The sequence below is a fragment of the Mustelus asterias genome, chromosome 2 (genome assembly GCF_964213995.1).
Source record: "Mustelus asterias chromosome 2, sMusAst1.hap1.1, whole genome shotgun sequence".
NCBI classification, from domain to species: Eukaryota; Metazoa; Chordata; class Chondrichthyes; order Carcharhiniformes; family Triakidae; genus Mustelus; species Mustelus asterias.
Window position 1 is genome coordinate 147,932,395 of NC_135802.1, and position 24,585 is coordinate 147,956,979.

Sequence of the window (24,585 nt, forward strand, 5' to 3'; positions counted from 1 at the left end):
GGTCTGGGGAATCCGTCCACCCGCTGGCTGTGGAAACAGTGCCAACCGGCATGCACATCGGGGTCTCCATGGAGAGGTCGGCGGATTCCATGGAGATCCTAGCCCAGCAGATTCTGTCGGAGATGCGTGCCGGACATGCATGGGGAGCCTCTGCAGTTAACGTGAGTGGCGGACGAGGCACCTCAACCTACCTCCAGGTGTCCCTTCCCCTCAAGGAGACAGTCCAGGGCCTCAGGCACACAAAGAGAGGAGGAGCAACAGCTGGACACCCCTGCGACATCCACTCAGAAGTCTCAGAGGTATTCAGCCCTTCCAAATCCCGTCCGCTTGTGACCCCTTCAAACTTGTCCTCTGTCTGCATGGGGAGCAGCTAAAGGAAACCAGGGCCCTCCAGGCCTCAGCTCTCCAGAGGAAGGTTGGCAAAGTCACTAGAGGTCAAGTAGTCAGCAGGTTGCCTTCACTCTGGCCGCAGAAGTTGGGGGAAAACCTAGAAGAAAGTAGCAAGCCAAGAAAAATCAAGAACTATTCATCACCACTGATTCCAAGAGTGAACTATTTATTTGCATATTTCAAACTTGCATGAATATAATCACTTTCACTTCAATAATGCCTACACTTTTGTTTCATCATGGTCCTTAAAGCTTCCCAACCCTCCCTCCCTCTTCATGCCACGCCTCCATAGACCCCCTCCTTCTGAGCCCCTTCAAACCTGAAGACTCCTACATACCCTTCATACTTGCCCATGATTCCCCCCGCCCTGCCTGACACCCAGCCATGACCCTCCCCACACCCCCCTCCATTCAATCTGCTGACTGGTTTCACCGCTGTGATACACTTTCCAGCACCCTCAGGCACCCGTGTCCCCCTCTAGGCCTCAGCCCTCGTCCTCCCCATCACATCCTCAGTCCTCCCTTAATCTTTTTTAATGTCCCACCCCCTCAACAGACCCTCACCATCCGTCAATCCCTCCTGCTGCCTTCAACCTGCAGCAGGACAATCTGATCCCATGTTGAAATCCCTTGAAGAAGGTCTGAGGTTACTGCATGGATAACCCCCATCCCCTGGAAGCTGCTTTGTGGAGGAGTCACTTGGATGAAGCTTCACCCACCCAGTGCTGCATGAGGTGCTTCAGGATCCGGTGGCTGGTGGCCTCTATCTTTTCCTCGGATGTCTACGATCTGACCAGAGTCTCCTTAAGTTAGGTTCCGACCTTTACACGCCACATTGATCCAGACTTATTCTGGACAGTCGTGTATTCCCACTGGCATCACGGAAAGTCAGTCATGGAAAAAGGTTCCGGTCAGGCCTCCTTCATCTGCATCCTATTAGCCGGATACAAATCGGTTTCATTCTGGCCTTCATCGGGATTCCCAACCCACCGTGCCGGGTAATATCGAAAGATGCCATCATCATTTCAGCATGAAGCCACTGTTTGGGCCTCCTGCTGAATTCTGTCCCCCTGCCCACTGACAGGAGCATGGGGGAATTCCATCCAACTTTTTTAACAATGTTTGAATTGGTAAACTTGTGCAATGGTTTGCCAACTAGGTTGAAGCATTCAAATGGAAGTGGACGAAGGAGCAGAGAGATCTCAGGTAGGATTCTCCAGTCCCGTCGGCAGTGGGTCCGGAAATTCCCACCCAAAGTCAACAGACTTTTAGCTGCTCCCGAAATTTTCCGGTACCTCCTGCGCCGATTCCTGCGGCTGGCGAGACTGGAAAATCCCAGGCATAATTTTTGTCTGGCTGAAGAGGGATTGAATTAAAAAACCTCATGAATAGGCCCTATCGCTTTTCCACCATTTCTTACATTTTCTTTGTATCCTATGCCCCAAATCTGCAGGAGTTGCTTTAGTCACAAGAAACAGAGCATGGTTACGTGTGTGATGGAGCTGTGCCGTTAAGAAATCTATTTTAATCATATTTCTCTGCAGGAAGTTTCAAGCAGGACTTGGCATTTTATTGGTGCCATGTTGTCTGTATCTGGTAGCCTTTATTGTTGCTCAGGCAGTATAATTGATATCATGTTGATTTTAATCTGGACTAATGCAGTGTTCTGGGGTTTTAATGGTCCTTTGGGGATTGCTGAGTGGAACTTGATTTGGAGATGATTGACAGGTCAGGTCATATGCTTGGGGACAGCAATTTTTATTTACAGAGCATTCCAAGTTTTTAGTTTTTTCTCTCAGTTGCTGCTAGAGGTTGGTGGAAGAAGGCAGTGTCTGTCGGTCCCTTTCTCTCCAGCGATTTCTGAAAGTTCCAAGCCGGGGCACCTCGGAGAATTTGATCCAACTTTCAATAGACCAATTCACAGCAGTAGTCAAAAAGCTGCAAATCCAGCATCACGTGGGCATACTTGCTTTCTGTGCCAAGTTTGAAGAAGGATGTATGTGGGTGGGATGGTGTTTCACTTGGAACAGCAGAGATAGCTAGCTGTTAGGAGTTATACTGTGTCATGTTTAATTCTTTTAATTGGTAAAAGTTATGCTAATTATTTTTAGAACAAAGAACAAAGAACAGTACAGCACAGGAAACAGGCCCTTCGGCCCTCCAAGCCTGCGCTGCTCATTGGTCCAACTAGACCATTCGTTTGTATCCCTCCATTCCCAGACTGCCCATGTGACCATCCAGGTAAGTCTTAAACGATGCCAACGTGTCTGCCTCCACCACCCTACTTGGCAGCGCCATCCAGGCCCCCACCACTCTCTGTATAAAAAACGTCCCTCTGATATCTGAGTTATACCTCACCCCTCTCACCTTGAGCCAGTGACCCCTCGTGATCGTAACCTCCGACCTGGGAAAAAGCTTCCCACCGTTCACCCTATCCATACCCTTCATAATTTTGTACACCTCTATTAGGTCCCCCTCATTCTCCATCTTTCCAGGGAGAACAAGCCCAGTTTACCCAATCTCTCCTCAAAGCTAAGACCCTCCATAGCAGGCAACATCCTGGTAAACCTTCTCTGCACTCTCTCTAAAGCCTCCACGTCCTTCTGGTAGTGCGGCGACCAGAACTGGACGCAGTACTCCAAATGTGGCCTAACCAGTGTTCTATACAGCTGCAACATCAGACTCCAGCTTTTATACTCTATACCCCGTCCTATAAAGGCAAGCATACCATATGCCTTCTTCACCACCTTCTCCACCTGTGCTGCTACCTTCAAGGATTTGTGGACTTGCACACCTAGGTCCCTCTGTGTTTCTATACTCTTGATGGCTCTGCCATTTATTGTAAAACTCCCCCCTACATTAGTTCTTCCAAAATGCATCACTTCGCACTTATCTGGATTAAATTCCATCTGCCATTTCTCCGCCCAATTTTCCAGCCTATCTATACCCTGCTGTATTGTCCGACAATGTTCATCGCTATCCGCAAGTCCAGCTATCTTCGTGTCATCCGCAAACTTGCTGATAACACCAGTTACACCTTCTTCCAAATCATTTATATATATCACAAATAGCAGAGGTCCCAGTACAGAGCCCTGCGGAACACCACTGGTCACAGACCACCAGCCGGAAAAAGACCCTTCGACTGTTACCCTCTGTCTCCTGTGGCCAAGCCAGTTTTCTACCCATCTAGCCACCTCTCCTTGTATCCCATGAGCCTTAACCTTCTTAACCAACCTGCCATGAGGGACTTTGTCAAATGCCTTACTGAAATCCATATAGACGACATCCACGGCCCTTCCTTCGTCAACCGATTTTGTCACTTCCTCAAAAAACTCCACTAACTTTGTAAGGCATGACCTCCCTCTTACAAAACCATGTTTTTGTTATATTTTAATTGTGTTCTTAAATAAACTTTGTTTGATAAAAGCTTCCTAGTGGGCCACTTGAATCATACCTGGAGTGAAACATCTTAAGCTCACCCTAATGCCAAAATCACATGTAAAACTCAGGAAAATTTTGGGAGTAGCCATAAATCTGTTGACTTTGGGTGGGAATTTCCAGACCCACTGCCAACGGGACTGGAGAATCCCAACCAAGATCTCTCTGCTCCTTTGTCCGTTCCCATTTGAATGCTTCAACCTAGCTGGCAAACTGTTGCACAGGTTTACCAATTCAGATGTTGTTAAAAATGTTGGGTGGAATTCTCCCATGCTCCTGTCAGTGGGCAGGAGGGCAGAATTCAGCGGGAGGTCCAAACAGTGGTTTTATGCTGAAATGATGGTGGCATCTTTCGGGTCTAGGTTAACCTTATGGAGTTTCTGGCCCGGATCTTAACAGGTGGTAAATGTGTACGGATTTGGAGTTCTGAGGCTTGGTTAGGTGAAACATCAAACCAACGACAATGAGTGTGCCCTCATGCTGTACAAAGTCTCACTGGAATGAAGTTGCCAACACCATTATTCCCACGAAACTCATCTCCAAACTCGATGGCCTGGGCCTCGGCATTCACACTGGAGAGGGACAGTGTTGTCGAGGGGAGTACTGAGATGCAGGCTGTTGGACTGGATGGGATTGATGTTCATAAGGAGGAGGTGTTAGCAATTCTGGAAAGGATAAAAATAGATAAGTCCCTGGGTCGGGTGGGATTTATCCGAGGATTCTCTGAGAGGCTAGAGAGCAGATTGCAGAGCCTTTGGCTTTGATCTTTGTGTCGTCATTGTCTACAGGAACAGTGCCAGAAGACTGGAGGATAGCAAATGTTGTCCCCTTGTTCAAAAAGGGGAGTAGGGACAACCCTGGTAATTATAGACCGGTGAGCCTTACTTCTGTTGTGAGCAAAGTATTGGAAAGGATTATAAGAGATAGGATTTATCATCACCTGGAAAGGAATAATTTGATTAGGGATAGTCAGCACGGTTTTGTGAAGGGTAGGTCGTGCCTCACAAACCTTATTGAGTTCTTTGAGAAGGTGACCAAAGAGGTGGATGAGGGTAAAACGGTTGATGTGGTGTATATGGATTTCAGCAAAGCGTTTGATAAGGTTCCCCATGGTAAGCTTTTGCAGAAAATACAGACACATGGGATTGAAGGTGATTTAGTGGTTTGGATCAGGAATTGGCTAACTGTAAGAAAACAAAGGGTGGTGGTTGATGGGAAATATTCATCCTGGAGTTCAGTTACGAGTGGTGTACCGCAAGGATCTGTTTTAGGGCCACTGCTGTTTGTCATTTTTATAAATGACCTGGATGAGGGCGTGGAAGGATGGATTAGTAAATTTGCGGATGACACTAAAGTCGGTGGAGTTGTAGACAGTGCGGAGGGAAGTGGCAGGTTACAGAGGGACATAGATAAGCTGCAGAGCTGGGCTGAGAGGTGGCAAATGGAGTTTAATGTGGAAAAGTGTGAGGTGATTCACTTTGGAAGGAGTAACAGGAGTACAGAGTACTGGGCTAATGGTAAGATACTTGGTAGTGTGGACGAACAGAGGGATCTGGGTGTCCATGTGCATAGATCCCTGAAAGTTGGCACCCAGGTTGATAGGGTTGTTAAGAAGGCGTACGGTGTGTTAGCCTTTATTGGTAGAGGGATTGAGTTTCGGAGCCAGGAGGTCATGCTGCAACTGTACAAAACTCTGGTGCGGCCGCATTTGGAGTATTGCGTACAGTTCTGGTCGCCGCATTATAGGAAAGATGTGGAAGTGTTGGAAAGGGTGCAGAGGAGATTTACCAGAATGTTGCCTGGTATGGTGGGAAAATCGTATGAGGAAAGGCTGAGGGGCTTGAGGTTGTTTTCGTTAGAGAGAAGAAGGTTAAGAGGTGACTTAATAGAGGCATACAAGATGATCAGAGGATTAGATAGGGTGGATAGTGAGAGCCTTTTTCCTCAGATGTTGGCTCGCACGAGGGGACATAGCTTTAAATTGAGGGGTGAGAGATATAGGACAGATGTTAGAGGTAGATTCTTTACTCAGAGAGTAGTAAGGGCGTGGAATGCCCTGCCTGCAGCAGTAGTGGACTCGTCAACATTAAGAGCATCCAAATGGTTATTGGATAAACATATGGATGATATTGGAATAGTGTAGATTAGAGGGGCTTTAGATTGGTATCCCTGGTCGGCGCAACATCGAGGGCCGAAGGGCCTGTACTGCGCTGTAATGTTCTATGTTCTATTTTGGTGCTCTGGTTCAGTTGTTCTGGGGGCAGTCGGTGGAGTGGGATTTACCCAGGGATAGCGGGAGGGAAGCTGGAGCTTATTTGTAAGGAATAATCCTCGGAAATAGTGCCAGTAATTCTTTATGTGATCGCTTGATCAACAGATACAGAAAGGAGAAAACACTTTACATTAGAACAGGATGCTCGAATTTTGTAAAACACTTGCGAGGGCTCAGATGTCCAAATCTGGGCAATGCACTTTTGGATAAATATCAAAATCTTAGAGAGGGTGAGGAGGAGCTTTACTGGAGTGAAGTGAAGAATGAGGGAATTATATGACGAGATGACAGAAGCTTCTTCTGTCGGGAAAAATATACAAAAGTCTGAGATCACGTACCAACCGACTCAAGAACAGCTTCTTTGCTGCTGCCATCAGACTTTTGAAATGACCTACCTCACACTAAGTTGATCTTTCTCTACACCCTAGCTATGACTGTAACACTACACTCTGCACTCTCTCCTTTCCTTCTCTATGAACTGTCTGCTTTGTCTGTACAGTGCGCAAGAAGCAGTCATTTTCTCTGTATCCCAATACATGTGACAATACGAAATCAAATCAAATCAAAAAAGCTGGTATTGTTTCTTTTAGAGCAGAGGAGGTTGAGGTGATTTAATCAACCATCAGTATCATTAAGAGTAAATAAAGAGAAATTGTTTCCTGTGGCAGAAGGGTCTGTGACCAAGATTATGGAGAAAGAACAGATAATATGACGATGGATAGGTCTCTGTCACAGAGCCTGCTCGATGGGCCCAATGGACTCTTTCTATGTTGTAGGATTACATTATTCTAGTATAGAAGTGTCCAACCTCCCTCCTGAATAAGAGTTGCAATATAATCGAATGATCACCTCATGTTACTGAGGTAATTTAGTGTGTCCCCACACTGACCCTCAAACCAGAAGAGGTACAGGTTCTGTTCAAGGAGGGGAAAGCCTGTCAACACCTGAACCCCAATCATTCCCTTTTCAAGTTGCAGGAATGTAAAAGGCCTGATCTGCAATTACTCAAGGGGTGTTCCGACTGCTTATTTCCTGGCCATGTTTTTTAGAGTGTTATAGAATCCTACAGTGCAGAAGGAGGCCATTTGGCCCATCGAGTCTGCACTGACCACAATCCCACCCAGGCCCTATTCCTGTAACCCCACCTATTTACCCTGCTAATCCTCCTGACACTAGGGGCAACTTAGCATGGCCAACCTAACCCGCACATCTTTGGACTGTGGGGGGAAACCGGAGCACCCGGAGGAAACCCATGCAGACACGGGGAGAATGTGCAAACTCCATGCAGAACCCGGGTCCCTGGCTAACCGCTGTGTCACCGTGCCGCCCTTTTTCTTGTGCAGGTGGGTGATGGCCAATTTTATGGAGCTCAGTGTTAGATCCTAACTTGTGTCGGGAAAGTTATCCACTGTGTGAAGGAGATCGCAATATCATAAGTTTCTTTACAAAGAAGGAACGTTTCAATTTTGCTAAACAAAGCACGGATGAATCCTATTTCTGTTCTATCTCATTTCTCAGCAGAATCGTTAATATTGAGCTAATTAAACACCTTCCCTCCCTCCCTCTGGGATTGGCTCTTGTTCTGTGTTTAGTTATTAATTTTATTCTCGAAGAGCTCAACACATTGCACTTCACAACAATGAATGACGATTATTAGCGAGCTCCGTTCCTTTTCTTTTTGATGAAGCAATTGAAAAGTGAAGCATATTCTCAATTGCAATGAAATTGGTGAGCTCCCTGATGAATCTTAATGCTGTGAAACATTATTAACTACTACGATTAATTAAAACAGCCCTCCTGTTGCACTTCTATGAACTGTACATCCATTCTATAAGAATATGGTTAGAATATGATACACCGTTGTTTCGCTTTGACAGTAGTAATTTTGAATGACAGCTCAGAGAAACAGAAAGAAGAAGGGGAGGATCCTTAGGCCAGTATTCAAAATGGAGGCAGCGGTGCTGGCCAAAACATCTGGAAAGTCAAAGGTGAAACTGTCTAAGCTGGCCTTGGAAGCCGTGACTCCATTTTTCATGGCTCAGGCAACTGTTTGCCTGAAGTCACGTCTTCAGCCCCTGAAGAGGGATGATGTCCTGCCTCTAAGAGCTGCCGGCCAATTAGAGTGCCAAGCTTCGGCCACAGGAATGCCACCAGGAACAGTGGCCACTGCCAGCCCTGGATCAAGGGCGAAATAGAAGGCAGGGGAGTTGGGGGTTTGGCAGCGGGGGGTGTGTGTGACACTAATTCAGGCCAATTAGGCAGGCTCCAATCAAGAGGGTGGTGAAGGGGTGGGGTCGGGGACAGAGGGGCAATGGATTCCTACATCTTTCATGGTGCACAGCCTGATCCTGAGGGGAAACACTTCCCCGCACCAATGGGCCCAAAGGCAGGCAGGCCAAGATGTACAATGTGGCATGGGCCACCTTTCCCAGTGCCGGTACGACATTGGCGGCAGTGAGTAAAGGAACACCTTTAAGTCAGTGTTAATTGACCACTTCAGGGCCTCAATTGGCTCAAGAGCAGGTGCTATTGGGTGCAGCTAATCTGCCTCTGGGAGCAGCCTTGGATCCTTTCTTTCATCTTGTTTTCATCTGAGCATTGCACAGAATTAGAGGAATTCCCTTTGGAAGATAATGCCAAAATTATAATCGCAGGAACTAAAAACCTGACAGTCAAAAAGTTGGGAAAGTATTTCAAAATATATATCCCCCCATCCATCTGCATTACGCCCGGATCCGACCCTTAGACTCCAAATGGTAAAATCGGGCCCTTCCTTACTCAAACACTTGAGGCCTCACCCTGGGCCATTCCAAGCTCCCCCCAATTCCCAACAGATTCTTACTAATACTGAGTCAGCTGACCATCACATCATTCTGTAATTGGTCTGATAGGTTACTGGGTCCCCTGACCCTTACAGCTTGTTACCATTGGTCAAATTATAACAGATCCCATCTGTTACATCATTGGTTACATTCTGTCTTCTGGATGTTATGGCTGACCATGTTTCCATTAGTAGGAGAGAGTAGGATCTGAGGGCACAGCCTTAGAGTAAAGAGATGATCCTTTAGAACCGAGATGAGGAGGAATTTCTCCAGCCACAGGGTGGTGAATCTGTGGAAATCACTACCACAGGAAGCTGTGGAGGCCAGGTCATTGAGTGTATTTAGGAAAGAGATAGGTAGGTTCTTGATTGGTAAGGGGATCAAAGGTTATGGGGAAAAGGCGGGAGAATGGAGTTGAGAAACATATCTGCCATGATTGAATGGCGGAGCAGATTCAAGGGCCAAATGGCCTAATTTTGCTCTTATGTTTTATGGTCTTATGGAGTCTGTCCCTCTCTTATCAACGACCATTTGGAAGGATTTGCAGGTTGATCTACAAGCCCTCAGGTGGATCTTGACCCCAGAGCTGCTGGCTCCAAGGCACGGAATGTTACCCACTGCGCCACGAGATCCCAAACCCACAAGAGCTATGGAGGCAAAATATCTGCTGGTTGGCAGAACAATCCGGAACCCAAAATGCAAATTTCAAGATTGGGACTCATCTCTGTTTGAACCATAGAATCCCTACAATGCAGAAGGAGGCCATTTGGCCCATCAAGCCGGCACTGACAGCAATCCCACCCAGGCCCTGTCCATGTAACCCTACATATTTACCCTATCAATCCTCTTGACACCAAGGAGCAATTTAGCATGGCTAACCAACCTAACCCACACATTTTTGGGAGGAAACCGGAGCACCCGGAGGAAACCCACGCAGATTTGGGGAGAACGTGCAAACTCCACACAGACAGTCAGTCAGTCACCCCAGCCGGGAATCGAACCCAGATCCCTGGCGCTGTGAGGCAGCAGTGCTAACTACTGTGTCATTGTGCCACCCCTATCAGAAACTTTGAACCAAGATGGCTTCACTTGTTACTGACAGAAAATGTATTTATTTCTGAGAAGCAGGTAGAGAAACAATGAACTCCCAGAGGCTTAATTAAATCAACTTTCCACTGACAATTTTTGTATCAGAATCAGACACTTCCTTCATTGTGTGGACGCATGAAATAAGCACCTGACAGACATCTGTCTCCATAATCATTATCATCTTTCTAGTAAGGGTAACGAGGCGCTGATAAGGTCACATTTGCCAGATTGGTCAGCTGAAATATGTGACTTGATCAAATTTCATCCTCAGGCTAGGTGTGCTTGCTATAGAGTACTCGGGATATTTAAAGCTTCAGGATCAAAAACCTGAAGACTGTTATTTTAGCAGAAACAGAAAACGGGGTGGGGGTGCGGGTGGGCTTCGGTGGGTGGGGGGGGGGGAGGATGGGGGAAGAAGAGGGTGTGAAAGAGGGCAAGGAAGGGATGTGGAGGAGGGAAGGAGAGTGTGTGGAGAGGGGAAGGAGAGATTGTGAGGGAGGAAGGAGAGGGTGTGAGGGGGAAGGAGGGGGTGTGAGGGGGGAAGGAGAGGGTGTGAGGGGGGAAGGAATATGGTGCTAAGGCAGTTAAATGAAGTTGAGGTGTAGATCAACCATAATCTAATCCGGAGGTTTGACAATTTTACTCATTGTGTAACCACCTCCTCTCCTTCCAGATCTACCTGTTCTCTACAGATCCTCCTTCAGGCCCTAAGAGGGCATTGAAGACCATAGACTTCCCTTCGATTGGTCCATGGTTGTGCTTGTCAACCTGATTTGGCCTACACGTGACTCCAGTTCCACAGTAATATGGTTGATTCTTAACTGCCTTTTGAAATGGCCTAGCAAATCACTCGGTTCAAAGGCAATTAGGGATGGGCAACAAATGCTGGCCTTTCCAACGATGTCCACATCCTGTGAAAGAATTCAACAAAGTACTTCAGTGGTTTGCTGTTGCCTTCTACCTGACCGCGAGCCTCTCTTATTGCCTGCCATTAGGCATACTGGAAGAATTTACAGGCTGACAATCAACTTGCTTGAACACATTCTAATAGCACTTTTCTTGCTCATCAAGGCTGACGGGGGACCTGAACCCAACACTTCAGGCCCAAGAGGTAGTGACACTACCACTGTGCTACAAAACCTTCCTATTGTATCAACACAGAGGCCTAATATTTTAACCCCAAGCATTGGACAACAGGTACACATTTTAAGTTGCATATACAACTTAAACAATGTTTTAATAATGCTACTCGATGGATGAGCTTGTTTGTTCAAGTGTATGATTTGATTTGATTTGATTTATTATTGTCATATGTATTAGTGTACAGTGAAAAGTATTGTTTCTTGCGCGCTATACAGACAAAACACACCGTTCATGGAGAAGGAAAGGAGAGAGTGCAGAATATAGTGTTACAGTCATAGCTAGGGTGTAGAGAAAGATCAACTTAGTGCGAGGTAAGTCTATTCAAAAGTCTGATGGCAGCAGGGAAGAAGCTGTTCTTGAGTTGGTTGGTATGTGACCTCAAACCTTTGTATCTTTTTCCTGCGGAAGAAGGTGGAAGAGAGAATGTCCGGGGTGCGTGGGGTCCTTAATTATGCTAAGTGCTTTTCCATGGCAGCGGTAAGTGTAGACAGAGTCAATGGAAGGGAGGCTGGTTTGCATGATGGTTTGGGCTACATTCGCAACCCTCTGCAGTTTCTAGTTTGTTGTTTTGTAATTTTGTGTTAGTTGTAGTTTGTTTTCGACACAAAGGTGCTGACAATATTTTGCCTCCATTCCAATGAGTGATGAATTGTGGCAAATGATACATAAACCTCACCAGCCCTTTCTGACAATTCAGAGAACTCTGCTTTTACTGGAACTCAATCACGAGTCAGTCGAGATGTCCAGAGGGTTCTCCTGTTCCTTTATTGACAAGTCTTGCAGCGTGTGCACCGAAGAGAAATCAGTTCCCTTTCAGGGCAATGGATGTGGTTGTCCGTGTTTCGCATTGAGAGAAAGCAATCACGTAATTGCTTCAACAGTCCAGCAATCTGATGCTTGATGCTGCCTTTAACACTGCCTTTGCAATTTAGCTCATTGATTGTCAGGACTTCATGCACGCTTGAGAGAATTTCAGCGGCGTTTTCCTCCAGAGTGGTCCCACCATTCCAGTTTTTTGTCAGCCGTCCATAATTTTGTCCTGGACACTTAAGATGGCAGCAGTCAGCCCTCGGATTCCTTGATTAAGCTCATTCAGGCGACAGAATAAATTGGACATGTGTCCAGGCATGAAGAGCAAGACAGTTAGAAAGTGGAAACGGGTTGTGTGTAAAGAATAACTTGATCTCTGGGTGACATTCAAAGAAATGTGCCAATTAAGACCCTGTCAGCTATCAAGACTCTGAGAGGAGCAATAGGTTGACGTGCTCGCTTCCCGTCTCATTGCATGGGGCAGAAAAATTCTGGAATTCAGGAATGTCCAGCAACTCCTTCAAGTTGGTAAGCATGCTTTTGACAGTGAGTGTTTTTCTATGAGTACTGCAATGCACTTATATTGTACTGGGAACAATTGCTTTGATATGCGTCATTCCACCATGCCTACCAGTCACTGGATCCAACAGTACAGATAGGAATACATTATGGCCAAGCTGTCAAACAACTGGGAAATCTCCTCAGCTGTTGTTTTGATGGGCAGAAATTGGCAAAACAAAGTGTCCCGCTGCTTTACACTTTCATAAATGTATTGCTCATACACCAGATGAGTTAAGCTTGCCATGTCTGGATTGGTCCAGTGACAGAACAAAGTACTAACTGCTAATGATACTGTTTACTAACTGAATTGGGACATCACTGGTCATGTCATTAATTCAATGCAACACTCTGTTGTTTGATAATGTTACGATCTGATTTAATTTCTGAGCCTTCTCTGCCAAGCATTGCCCTTACCACGTCTGTAGCTTCAGGCTGTCTCAATTCCTTTGCTCCAGAGCACTGGGCCCAATTTTAACTCGCTCAAAACTTATCCACGTACGTAAGAGTTAAAATAGAGCTCCATTCGCAGTGTGAGGTTTTCCCCATTTCACAACTCTGTAACTCATTGTGAGAATTCAGAGGCTTTAATCATAGAATCATTGAATCCCGACAGTGCAGAAGGAGGCCATTCGGCCCATCGAGCCTGCACCAACAACAATCCCACCCTATCCTCGTGACACCATGTAATTACCCTGCTGATTTCCCTGACACTAAGGGGCAATTTAGCATGGCCAATTACCTAACCCTCACATCTTTGCAGTGTGGGGGGGAAACCGGAGCACCCGGAGGAAACCAACGCAGACGTGAGGAGAGCGCACAAACTCCACACAGACAGTGACCCAAGGCCAGAGTTGAACCCGGGTCCCTGGCACTGTGAAGTTTAAAGTTTATTTATTTGTGTCACAAGTAGGCTAACATGAACACTGCAATGAAGTTACTGTGAAAATCCCCTAGTCGCCACACTCCAGCGCCTGTTTGGGTACACTGAGGGAGAATTTAACATGGCCAATGCAACTAACCAACACATCTTTCGGACTGTGGGAGGAAGCCGGAGCACCCAGAGGAATCCTACGCAGACATGGGGAGAACAGGCAAACACCACACAGTCACCCAAGGACGGAATTGAACCCAGGTCCCTGGCACTGTGAGGCAGCAGTGCTAACCACTGTGCACCGTGCCGTCCTAATATAGTCATCAGCACCAGCCGAGCACAAAACTTTCATCAGCCGTGCCTAGTCCACTTAGAAAATTTTATCTTTCTGTTGTTTCCGTCTTGTTAGGTGTCTGCGTAGAAGTGATGATTTTATATTTTGTCATCTATTATATTATCTGTAAATATCTGTGAAGCGCTCGGAACTAATTAGCTTGGAACTAATTGTTATGTGCAGCTATTCCAGGGGACCACATTTCACGGCTGCACTGGAGACACTTGAGATGTGTAACAGAGCCAGTTCATGCTGGCCCATCTTTTGTACAAGGCAGCATGGCAGATATTTAACATAAAGAACTCTCATCTTTCCAAGCTTAAAGTGTGATTATTACCAACATCTGCGCACAAAAAAACAAGAACACATGGCAGATTTATTTGACCGTACTTCAGACATAATGATAGTGAATGGTATTCACTTGCTGTACACCAAGTAAATCCCATTTCGATGTACTTCTTATCATATCTATGATCTTTTGATAAAGAGCATCCTTTGTGCCTGGCTAAGAGCATTTCCCTTCACTTGCTGAGATTTGCATGTTGAGTCAATAGTCTCACCATCATCTCACCAGCAATTCGAGCAAGTGTTCCGATTCGGGTAAGACATCTTTTAATCCTTTGATTCTCATCACTGACGCTTTGTGTGTTCGTCTTAACACTCTCCGTCTTTAGCCATCCATCTATTTTCCATTGTTATGTCCCGAAAGATACGCTTATAGTGTGACGTATTCAACCAAGAAAGCCTTGACTTTGTTCTGTGTTTGGACTGAACAGTTGCTGAGCACCAGAAACCACACATTGCGGGATATGGTGATTGGGATTTAAGTCTATCTTGTCCTCTCTGTGTATGTGTGTTCTCAATGATTCAACACAAAGAAAGCTCTGTGCTTTTTGTAAAGCTATGTCCTTAAATTTTTAAAGCTTTTTTCTGAGTAGCCTATTTTAAATTGCAATAAATAAAGTAATTCACCGATAAAATCCACCACTAGACTATTTACAAAGAACAAAGAAAATTACAGCACAAGAACAGGCCCTTTGGCCCTCCAAGCCTGCACCGAACTTGCTGCCCGACAAAGTCTCCCACAAAGTCCATGGGAATGGCCTGAAGAGGCTTGACAACAAGCGCACGTGGACTTTGCGGGACATTTTGAAGGACATATATTCTTAGTAACAGTTGATGCTCATTCAAAGTGGCCAGAAGTTGGTATAATGAAATCAACTTCATCAGAAAAGACTATTGAGAGGTTCGGAGAAGTCTTTCATAGTTTTGGATTCCCTGAACAATTGGTAAGCGATAACGGACCTGAATTTGTCTCCCATAAATTCAAAGGTTTCTTGGAAAATAATGTATTTAACATATTCATCAAAATTCTACCGCCCCGCCCGCCATGGAATCGGAGCGGGCGAGGGGCTGACAATGGAAATGTCCGTTGACCCCGGGTGGGATTTTATGGTCTTGGGTTGAGTGAAGCCGTAAAATCCCTCAAATTAGGTCTGTACCATGAAACACACATTGAGAGCAACCAGGGAACAAGGTTCGCTGATCAATCATCTTAAACAATTGCTACTAATGCATAGGAATACTGTTCATTCTACCACCAAAACCTCTCCTGTATTGTTAATGATGAAGAGACAACTACGGTTAGCATTCGACTTGTTGAAACTTCCGAAAACGGAAGAAGTCATTCAGCAGAAACAAGAAGGAACGACGGGAAAACATTGGGTGGAATTTTCCTGTCCTGTCCACCAGGGCATTTGGAGCGGGCAGCACAGGACCACACAAAGGTCCCTTGACCTTGGGTGGGTTTTTCTGTTCTTGGGGTGAACACAGCTGGAAAATCCCACCCATTGAGTCTTCCACCAAGGACAAGGAGTTTTGGCTCGCAATTACTCCACAGGAGAGAAATGGATTCCTGCCATGATCCTTGCAGAGACTTGGATCTGTCTCATCTGCCGTCCAAACCAGAGATGATGTTATCTGGAGGAAGCATTGGTGGGAAGAACTGATCTACTGGGAATGGAACCAGCTGAAAATCCTGGTTCAACTGCACCAAGTCCTGACCTGAACCTTCCTGTAACCCTGACACCAACAGACAGACACTGCTGAGGAAAGTAACACCTCACCTATAGACCAAACACAGTCATCCTTTAGTTACAACATCGATGCCGATCAAAACAATCACTGATGACATGTGTGCAAAGGTGAAGATGTCAGAGGTTACAACCAGTGCAAAGAGGAAGATGTGAGAGTTTCTTCATCAACCGTTCTGGGAGTGACGACCTCTAAACTGTCTGATTCATTGGTTATTGTTCATTGATTATTGTTCATGTTGCACTTGTTTGAATTTGTTGGCGATGTTCCAATTTAAAGGGGGAGGAAATGTTATGTACTAATATTGATTCTTGGTAGCTGCACTAAGGACTGTGTATTAATATTGTGTATTAATATATTTGTGTATTCACCAGAAGTAATGTCACAGGTCGCTGGTGCAGGAAACTGCCCGAGTGAACTGCCCAAGTCGTGAACAGCACCCTCTAAATAAAGCATTGTAATTTTTAACCCTCTGTGCTTGTGGGTGGCATGGTGGCACAGTGGTTAGCACTGCTGCCTCACAGCGACAGGGACCCAGGTTTGATTCCCGGCTTGGGTCACTGTCTGTGCGGAGTCCGCAAGTTCTCCCCGTGTCTGAAATCGGGTGCTCTAGTTTCCTCCCATGGTTTGAAAGATGTGCCGGTTAGGTGCATTGTCCATGCTAAATTCTCCCTCAGTGTACCCGAACAGGCGCCGGAGCTTGGCGACTAGGGGATTTTCACAGTAACTTTATTTCAGTGTTAATGTAAGCCTACTTGTGACACTAATAAATAGGTTTAAGCTTTCTCGCATCAATTCTCCAATATACAACATAAAAGGATCTGCACATGTGGATGGGCTGCAGCTTGGGTAGGGGCAAAGATAGAATGCCAGTTCAGCGCAGGTTGATATTGCATTGGGCTCTGATTCATATAGATGAGCACTTCAATGGACGGTCTACCTTAAAGGTACACCATATTTTGGTCTAATATGTACACCATATCACAACATCAGTTAGCCAGCCCAGATTGGGTTAACATTGAGCAATGGGGAGTTAGGGTTGCTGTTGCCGATATCATGTCGGACGAATTCTTTGTGGACAACCTGGATAGAAAAGAGTGTTCAGGATTGCACCTTCTCTTATGCTTTCTCCTCATTGCCTTGTTCCTCATGCATCCATTCCTTCTTCCCTTTTCCACACACCTTGTCGTCTGCTTCTCACTGGAAAGCACTTTGCAAGGATTTGTGCTGAATGTTGTGCAATCAATCATCAGTGGACATTCAGACTTCTGACCTTCTGGTGGAAGGAAGGTCATTGATGGAGCAGTTAAAATTTGGGCCAAGGACGCTGCTCTGAGGGACTCCCGCAGTGATGTCCTGGGGCTGAGATGATTAACCTCCAACCACCACAATCATCTTTCTTTGTGCTGAGTATGACTCCAATCCCTTTATCCGATTTGGAAATTCAGGGATTGAAATCCCATGTCAGGCTTGACATGCAATGCCCGCAAAGCGATTTGCGTGCACGCTTTGGCATCTTGCACCATGGATGTGCTGCCAATGTTCGCAAATACTCACTCTGTTTGTTTTTCTCTGACACAAGCACCGGAATTCTACCGCCCTGCCCGACACCGGAATCAGAGCAGGCGAGGGACGGACAATGGGAAGGTTCCGCCACAAGCGAGGGTGTAAAATCCCACCCAAGAACATGAAATGTAGCCAGCTCTGAATGAAAAAAAATTTCTCAGTGACGGGCGGCAGGGTGGCACAGTGGTTAGCACTGCTGCCTCACAGCACCACGGACCCAGGTTTGATTCCCGGCTTGGGTGACTGTGTGGAGTTTGCACGTTCTCCCCGTGTCTGCGTGGGTTTCCTCCGGGTGCTCCGGTTTCCTCCCACAGTCCGAAAGACGTGCTGGTTAGGTGCATCGGCCATGCTGAATTCTCCCTCAGTGTACCCGAACAGGCGCCGGAGTGTGGTGACGAGGGGATTTTCACAGTAACTTCATTGCGGTGTGAATATAAGCCTACTTGTGACACTATTGAATAAACTTTAAACTTTACGCAATAGTGAATGGTAAACTATGAGATCTTGAAAATATTGTCAGCTCCTGCCCTGAAGGAACTGGACTTATAAAATGTTCATCACAATGGAATGATTCCAGCTTTCAGTATTTGCCATATCACTCCCTGTAGACTTTTGCAATTTGATGCTACCACAGAGAGCACCAAATGCTTGACACTGGGAATGTGAAGGTGACCACAGTGAGGAGAGCACGGTGGCACAGTGGTTAGCAGTGCTGCCTCACAGCACCAGGGTTCGATTCCGGCTTGGGTGACTGTGCAGAGTCTGCACATTCTCCCCGTGTCTGCGTGGGTTTCCTCCGAGTGCTCCGGTTTCCTCCCACAGTCCAAAAGGCATGCTGGTTAGGTGCACTGGCCATGCTAAATTGCCCCTCAGTGTACCCGAACAGGCGCCAGAGTGTGGTGACTAGGGGACTTTCACAGTAACTTCATTGCAGTGTTAATGTAAGCCTACTTGTGACACTAATAAATAAACTTTAAAGCTAAAGCACCCTGTTCTGAGGTTGCAATTGTGACTGCAGCAGATGGCAGATTTCTTTGAGGGCGTTCAGACTGAGACTCAGACATCACACACACTTTCTTCACTAAGGTTGAGGTAGAAGAATTATTCCCGGAACAAACTGAGTAGATATGGACTCCTGCTGAGTGCCTTTTTAGCTCTCCTTCTCCTTACATTTTTGGTGTTGACACAAAGGGGGTTTGAGTCCAAGAGTAAGGATATCTCCTTCTGTCTCCTTCACGATAGCATTGGAAAGAGATAGGATCAGGCAGGCTAGGAAAGTGTTTCTCTGGAGTAAAGGGAAATACAGTGTCATCAGGGAGGAAATTAGACGGGTAAATTGGAAGGAGGCATTCTTGGGGAAAAGTACCGAAGGAAAGTGGAGGATTTTCAAGGAATGTTTGTCTGGAGCTCTGCATGACAAACTTCCGATGAGACAGGGGGGTGTTGGTAGGGTACGGGAACCGTGGTGCACGAAGGTTGTGATGAACCTGGTGAATAAGAAAAGAGAGGCGTACAGAAGGTTCAGAGAGCTAGGAGGTGTTAAGGATTTAGAGGAGTATACGGGATGTAGGAAGGAGCTTAAGAAGGAAATTAGGAGAGCGAGAAGGGGTCATGAGAAGACCTTGGCGGGTAAGATTAAGGAGAATCCCAAGGCTTTCTACAAATATGTCAAGAGTAAAAGGATGAGATGTGAAGGCATAGGACCCTTAAAAGGTGAAGGGGGAAAAGTTTGTGCGGAACCGTTAGAAATGGCGGAGGTGCTTAATGAATACTTTACCTCGGTATTCACGGTGGAAAGGGATCTGGGTGGTTGTACTACTGGTTTGCGGTGGACAGAAAGGATCGAGCATGTGGACATAAAGAAAGAGGATGTGTTGGAACTATTGAATGGCATCAAGGTTGGTAAGTCGCCGGGACCGGATGGGATGTACCCCAGTTTACTGTGGGAGGCGAGGGAGGAGATTGCGGAGCCTTTGGCGATGATCTTTGCATCGTCGATGGAGACGGGAGAGGTTCCGGAGGATTGGAGGATTGCAGATGTGGTCCCTATATTCAAGAAAGGGAACAGGGACAGCCCGGGAAATTACCGACCGGTGAGTCTAACCTCAGTGGTTGGTAAGTTGATGGAGAGGATCCTGAGAGACAGGATTTATGATCATCTAGAGAAGTTTAGTATGATCAAAAGTAGTCAGCACGGCTTTGTCAAGGGCAGGTCGTGCCTTACGAGCCTGGTTGAGTTCTTTGAAAATGTGACCAAACACATTGACGAAGGAAGAGCGGTGGATGTGGTCTATATGGACTTCAGCAAGGCGTTCGATAAGGTCCCCCATGCAAGACTTCTTGAGAAAGTGAGAGGGCATGGGATCCAAGGGGCTGTTGCCTTGTGGATCCAGAACTGGCTTGCCTGCAGAAGGCAGAGAGTGGCTGTGGAGGGGTCTTTCTCTGCATGGAGGTCAGTGACCAGTGGAGTGCCCCAGGGATCTGTTCTGGGACCCTTGCTGTTTGTCATTTTCATAAATGACCTGGATGAGGAAGTGGAGGGATGGGTTGGTAAGTTTGCTGACAACACCAAGGTAGGTGGTGTTGTGGATAGTTTGGAGGGATGTCAGAAGTTGCAGCGAGACATAGATAGAATGCAAGACTGGGCGGAGAAGTGGCAGATGGACTTCAACCCGGATAAGTGTGTAGTGATCCATTTTGGCAGATCCAATGGGATGAAGCAGCAGTATAATATGAAGGGTACCATTCTTAGCAGTGTAGAGGATCAGAAGGACCTTGGGGTCCGGGTCCATAGGACTCTTAAATCGGCCTCGCAGGTGGAGGATGCGGTCAAGAAGGCGTACGGCGTACTAGCCTTCATTAATCGAGGGATTGAGTTTAGGAGTCGGGAGATAATGCTGCAGCTTTATAGGACCCTGGTTAGACCCCACTTGGAGTACTGCGCGCAGTTCTGGTCACCTCATTACAGGAAAGATGTTGAAGCCATTGAAAGGGTGCAGAGGAGATTTACAAGGATGTTGCCTGGATTGGGGGCATGCCTTATGAGGATAGGTTGAGGGAGCTTGGTCTCTTCTCCCTGGAGAGACGAAGGATGAGAGGTGACCTGATAGAGGTTTACAAGATGTTGAGAGGTCTGGATAGGGTAGACTCTCAGAGGCTATTTCCAAGGGCTGAAATGGTTGCTACGAGAGGACACAGGTTTAAGGTGCTGGGGGGTAGGTACAGAGGAGATGTCAGGGGTAAGTTTTTCACTCAGAGGGTGGTGGGTGAGTGGAATCGGCTGACGTCGGTGGTGGTGGAGGCAAACTCATTGGGGTCTTTTAAGAGACTTCTCGATGAGGACATGGGATTTAATGGGATTGAGGGCTATAGATAGGCCTAGAGGTGGGGATGTGATCGGCGCAACTTGTGGGCCGAAGGGCCTGTTTGTGCTGTGGCTTTCTATGTTCTATGTTCTATGTTCTATATCTTGAGACAATTACACAGAGCTTTGCTGGGAAGACGCCTGTTACACTGTGAATCTTTGGCCTTCATACCCAAGTAAGGATAGACTTGCACGAGAGTGACTGCAACAGATATTTGATAGATTTATTCCTGGAATTAGGGTTGTTTATAAGGAGAGCTTGAGTACAATAGGTCTACACGCTCATCAGTCGAGAAGAGGGAGAGATGATCTTCTTGAAACATGAGAGGGCTTAACAGAGAAGATAGAGTCATAGAGTCATAGAAGTTTACAGCATGGAACCAGGCCCTTTGGCCCAACTTTTCCATGCCCCCATACACAGTAGCATTTATAACGCGAATGATCAGAATTAGAAATGAGATGGTATAGAATTAACTCCTCCCCCACCGCCCACAGAATGATCAGACCTCCCTCCCCTCCCCCCACACACCAAGAGAATGATGGGGCCTCCCCCCGCCACCGCCGTCACTAGACAACAATCTGGCCTCCCTCCTCCCTCCCCCCCCCGCCATCAGAAAATGATCGGGCCTCCCTTCTCCTGCCTTCCCCCCCCACCCCCCCACCAGAGAATGATCTGGCCCACCTCCCTTCCCCTCTCCCCACCACCGATCTGAGTCAGAGAGCCGTTGGAAGCTCTGAACTAATCTCTTCCGCAGCTGGAGCGCCCGAAACAGATCTTTGCCGAGTATGTCTGCTTCATGCCGAATTTAGATGCGTGAATGCGATGGGAAAGGGGGAAATGCTGATAAAGCTGGGCGGGCAGTATATTAATTCAATTTAAATGCATGCAAATGCATTTAAATTGCCGTTGCGCCTGTTTTGGACATGAAACGGATTGTGGCCATTCCCGGGCCTCAGTAAAGTGGCCATTTGCGCGGATGCGGGCGCGGATCGCGTTAATGGCCACACGCCCAACTTTACCACGTTCAGGCGCGATGCAATGGTAAAATCGGGCCCTCAGTGTTGAGTCTATCACACATTGGGATATGGGTCATGACTTCCGCTGGCGTGGCAATTGAGTCTGATTCCCATTTCCTCTTCATAGAATCATAGAATCCCGACAGTACAGAAGGAGGCCATTTGGCCCATCGAGTCTGCACCAACCATAATCCCACCCAGGCTCTATTCCCATAACCTCACACATTTACCCTGCTAATCCCCCTGACACTAAGGGGCAATTAACCATGGTCAATCAACCTAACCCACACATCTTTGGATTGTGGGAGGAAACCAGAGCACCTGGAGGAAACCCACGCAGACACGGGGAGAATGTGCAAACTCCACACAGACAGTGACCCAAGCCGGGAATTGAACCCGGGTCCCTGGCGTTGTGAGCTAACCACTGTGCCACTGTGCCGCCTCTTGTAGTTACTTACTTGGAGATGCTGCCACTCTTACCTCACCCAGCCTTCCGATTCGGGCCGGACAAGATCTTTTTAGCGCAACAGTGTCCCACGGCTATCTGTCTAGGGCTGCAGCGCTGGAGAGAATGAGGACACGATCTGCTTTTTATGGCCCTAGTTGCGGTGAAGAATGCCAGTTTTAAGATCCAGCTACTGACCAAACAGGGAGAACTCCATTTGCCCAACTTCACTTTGATTCCCTTGATCACAAAGATCGACTGATCAATGAGACATTCACCATGAAGGGACACAGTTCAAATTTGCACTCAGAGGATGGAAACTTCTTCAATACTACACTGGAGCTAATTTATATACTCCTTCGGAGTGATGTTTGAGCCCATTACCTTCCCTAACTAAAGTGCCAGCAATGCAAACCAAGCTAACCTGCTCAATATAACTGGATTCTTAAATATTATTTCTTTTTGAACTTGTATTTAATGATTTTGTTCAAGACCACTGCGAGAGAAATAAATTGTGCTGTTAGTTGATATGAATTGAATCCTACATTTTGTTCAGAAAGGACCATAATCCTGGGACTAAAACAAATCGACATTCTTTGGAATTTTCCTTTTAACTCGATTTTTGAAATTGAAATTATAGGTATTTGAGAAATTAACTCTGAAAATCCAAACTTATCCCCCAAGGGGTAGTATAAAAGCTTGTGCCAACGCTGGGGGATCTGATTAAATTGCTGGCTACACTACAAAAAGAAAATAAATCATTTAATATCCATTCATCACCACAAGGCAAATGCAAATCTATCTTTCTATGACTTATCAGTCTGTCAAACCATAGGGAGTAGGGATACACACTCCCCACTACTAGATGTTGAAAACACCCACATTGGGATTGATGAATCTCACAGCACTCTGAGGAAAAATAGACAAATTCTTTGCTGTTATATTTCTATTGACCAGTTGTTGCAATGAGATAACCTTGAATTCATCCTTTGTGGCTCATTAGAATCATCATAGAATCCCTACAGTGCAGAAGGAGGCCATTTAGCCCATTGAGTCTCCACCGACTCTCCAATAGAGCATCTTATCCATACCCTATCCCGAAACCCCACATATTTATAGAATCCATAGAAGCCTACAGTGCAGAAGGAGGCCTTTTGGCCCATCGAGTCGGCACCGACTACAATCCCACCCAGGCCCTACCCCATAACCCCATGCATTTACCTTAGCTAGTCCCCCTGACACTAAGGGGCAATTTAGCATGGCCAATCCCCCTAACCCGCACATCTTTGGAGTGTGGGAGGAAACCAGAGCACCCGGAGGAAACCAGACACAAAGAGAATGTGCAAACTACACACAGTGACCCAAGCCGGGAATCGAGCTCAGGTCCCTGGCGCTGTGAGGTAACAGTGCTAACCACTGTGCCACCACGGCACCGATTAGATCACCAGTTAATAACAAAATAAATAGCCAGGTTGTAAAGCCTTTTAAGAAAACTAGCTTGATTCTTCAGAGTTGACACGATCTTAGAGAAACTGCATTGAATAAGCACAGCTGAAGATTTCTCTGAGGAAGCCAATTTGAATTGCATTTTTTTAGAATTGGGGGATATTTGGATGTTATTTAATTATGGCCTAATTGAAGTTACTTCATGATCAATTCTTGTTTTGGCTCTTAATTCCATTGTTGCAAGCTAGTTTTTTATTAGAACCTGTTGAATATGCATTCATTTACATATTGCCAAGTAACCTGTGTGTCGGTAGTGGGAGGAGCTGAAAAGTCATGGAATCCTTACAGTGCAGAAGGAGGCTATTTGGCCCATCGAGTCTGTACCGACTCTCTGAGAGAGCATCTTACCCAGGCCCTCCCCTCCACCCTATCCCCTTAACACCATGGCTAATCCACCTAACCTGCACATCTTTGGACACTAAGGGGCAATTTAGCATGGCTAATCCACCTAACCTGCACATATTTCGACACCAAGGGGCAATTTAACATGACCAATCCAGCGTACCTGCACATCTTTGGACTGTGAGAGGAAACCAGAGCACCCGGAGGAAACCCATGCCGAGAAAGTGCAAACTCCACACAGGCAGTGACTCAAGGCTGCAATGGAACCCAGGTTCCTGGTGCTGTGGGACACCAGTGCTCACCATCATGAAAGGATGGCTTGCAATGGCAAAAGTGCTTCCATGCCATGAGAGAGGAGTTAACTGTGCAAGATGGACTGATGCTGCATGGCCAGAGGTTCGTAATCCCTTACGACAGAGATACTAAACCCTGTAGCTCCAGCAAGGTCAGCCAGGGGTTGAAGCAACAAAGTTAGGGCAAAAGAAATTATGTACTGGCCAGCAACATGATTTGGAGTTGGGA